This window comes from Gossypium hirsutum, chromosome A12 (assembly GCF_007990345.1).
Source record: "Gossypium hirsutum isolate 1008001.06 chromosome A12, Gossypium_hirsutum_v2.1, whole genome shotgun sequence".
In the NCBI taxonomy this organism is placed as follows: Eukaryota; Viridiplantae; Streptophyta; class Magnoliopsida; order Malvales; family Malvaceae; genus Gossypium; species Gossypium hirsutum.
Window position 1 is genome coordinate 89,390,300 of NC_053435.1, and position 3,211 is coordinate 89,393,510.

General features: G+C 30.1%; 1 long non-coding RNA gene across 1 annotated transcript; it reads left to right on the forward strand.

Moving 5' to 3' along the window:
• Positions 1 to 1,179: 1,179 nt before the first annotated feature.
• LOC121210960 (uncharacterized) lies at positions 1,180 to 2,585 on the forward strand. Its single transcript, XR_005906272.1, has 2 exons — positions 1,180 to 1,912; positions 2,112 to 2,585. It is a non-coding gene; the product is annotated as an uncharacterized lncRNA (long non-coding RNA).
• Positions 2,586 to 3,211: the final 626 nt, after the last annotated feature.

Genomic DNA, 3,211 nt, shown 5'->3' on the forward strand with positions numbered 1-3,211 from the left:
ATAATAATGAAGATATATGACAAGATATAATACACAAAATAGATTTATAAAACATATGTACATGTAAGTTTATAAAAGAAAAGTTGAGAACATATATACATAAAAAAAATTAATAGATGTTATAAAAACGTTTGGATCAAATAAATACTAAATATTTAGCCATAAAGCATTTACTTAAGGTTGGTAATATCCCTACCATGAGAATAATCTATATAATATATAAGATGTGAAAGGATAATGGATATAAAGCATGTGGCTACATATATATACACAAGCATGAGTAAATCTTGAAGTAATTTATATAAAGATAACATGGAATTAAAATATGAATTATCAATATAAAATAAAATAAAATTGATTTTATCATAAATTATATATATATGTATATAAATAAACTAGAAATAATTACTTGTAAAAAATGCCATAGAAACGTCCTTAAGATTGAATTATTTTTATTATAAATTTTGATGGACTTAAAAGTATACTTTTGTATAAAGAAGACTATGTATATAAAATGTAGGTTTAATAATGTATGTAAATTGAAAATATGTATTAATGTAAATGAATGTAAAATAACTTAAATTTTATGCAAAACATATATACAAAGCATATTCGAATAGCAAAATTATATATTAAAATATATGGATTTAATAATATGTAGATCAAAGGTAGATATCGATATATATATATACACTTGCATAATGATGATTTAAAAGATATATTATAAGAATTATGTAATATAATATAAGAATATATTTGAAGGAAATTATATGTATATAAAATAATACAATATTAATAATATGCATGAAATAAAAATAACTTTGATGTAAAATACATAGGTTTAGTAGTGTATAGATTAAATGTGGGTGTTCACAAATGTATGCACATATAATGATAGTAGCTGAAAAGAATATTACATAGGGTTACATAATGTGCATAAAATAACTTGAATTTTATTATAAAACATATATATAAAATAGTAATATATATACAAGGATATTTATGAAGCATTATGCAAAATGTTGTAATAATATGGCATAAATAAGCAAACAATACAATAATGATTCAAGAAAAGAGAAATAAAATAAAAGCATTAAAATAACCTAAAATATAAATCGTGAAACAAAAATAAAAATGTTGAATGTGCATTTGAAACAAAAATGAATCATGAAATGAAAAGTAAAAATAAAAGGGACTTAATTAAAATAGAATTAAAATAAGAGAGACAAATTATAAACAAAATCAACTAACAAAATACAAAGAGGATCGGCGTGTAACATGCACGAATTCGCAGGGACCGAATCTGGAAATAGTCCAGACCCCAAAACACAATGCTGAGGCATAGACCAAAGTGCAAGCACGCTCAAACAAACGGGCCGAATTAAAAAAACGAGATACGAATAAAAACTGATTAAAAATGCAGCGTAAAGGGAATGACTGATATTGCAAATTCCCCATTTGAGGCGTAGAGCCGGATCCAGGTCCTAGGACGGGTCAACGCGCGGAGCCCCAACCATCTAAACGACGCCGTTTTTGGAGCCACTGAATCAGGCCCAAAACGACGCCGTATTCAGACCTTTAAAAGACCCGAAATTTGGCTATTCAGCCATTCAAAACCCTAGCCCCCATTTTGGTTTTCCAGCCGACCTTCAGCCAAATCATTTGGCTCTCGCCTCCATCGTCACCAACAGCAGGCATACTCGCCTTTTGAAAACCGTTTTCAGCCTCGAGACCTCTCCTCCACCCTCGATTTCGATGAAGCAAGGAGGAGTCCAAGGCGGACTCGCGAGGCAAGCCTCTGTTTTACTTCGTAATGCTAAAAACAAAACAAAAAAAAAGATGGAACCGATTCAAAGAAAAGGAATACAAGATGCTTCAAATCACCTTTTGATTGTTTTTTTCTTTGTATTTGGTATGCCAAATGTGTGTCTGTATAGCGTGTGTTCGTAAGGGAACCCTCTTACAATTGAAAAAAATAGGCTTTATAGCTGAAAAGAAAAGAGAGAAAGCAAAAAAGGAAAATCAAAATCAAAATACAATTTTTCTTCCTCTCCATTTGCTGTTCTGCTATTTTTTGTTTGTATTTACTGTCACGTTCGTCCTTCTTGCAGGTACGAGGTGCATTGTCATCGTACGGAGGCTGTGCTGGCGTATGAGGGCTGTTGACATGGAGGCATGAGCATTGTACGGCGCCTGGAGGCTGCTGGGGTTGTTGCGACACAAGCAGAGGCTGCTAGGGTTTTTGCCTTGGCTCTTGTTTTATGCATTGGGCCTATTGGGCCATCTGGGTTTTGGGTTAGGGTTTTACACTTAGGCTGGTTAGTTTGTATTGGGTCTGGGCTTAGCTATTGGACTTTAAACATTTAATGGACTGTTATAATTATGTATTTGGACTTTTGGGTTTGGGTTTAAGTTTGGGCCATTGGGTTTGGTTTTAAGTTTGGGCCATTGGGTTTGGTTTTAGGATATTTGTAAATGGACATTTATTAATTATTGGGTTTCTTACTATTTGGTTTGAGGTTAATGGGCTGGGCAGATTTGGCCCACTACACTAGAAATTGGAAAAACAATTTTTTTTAAGAATATGTATAAGTTGTTTGAAAAAAAAATAGTGACTGTGTCTCAATTTTGAAAATTCACAAAAAAATATATAAATTGAGTTAGAGCTTGAGTCGAATATTAAATTGAAGCTTACTGAGTCTAGTTTTGTATAGAAGAAATGATGTAAGTAATGAAAATGTATATTATGAGATAAATAAATTTAAGTAAGACAAGGTCAAATTGTAAAAATAAAATCATTAAAAATCAATTTAAGCCTAGTGAGTCCGGTTCTCCTGTTCTGACTTTAAAAAGTCATTAAAAATAGTAAAAAAATATTTAGGAGATGAAATATATATTTCTAAAAGCTTAATGATCCTATTTTCAAAATAAACAAACGATAACATTAACGAATTCTATACTGAAAGATAAAAAAATTTTAGTGGAGAAGGGTCAAAGCTAACTATCAGCAGAACAATTGAAGATTTAAAGAAAATATTGTGTTAATTGATTTCTGTGAAAATTTTGAAATTTTTATGATAAAAAGTTCATTTATTTTAGTTTCAAAAAGCGAATCTTAATTTTGAATTCTATAGGTTAAGGTATAAATAATTTAGGGATTGTTACTTATGTAAACAGTCTTGTTAAGAGTATAAATGTAAGTAATGAAAGA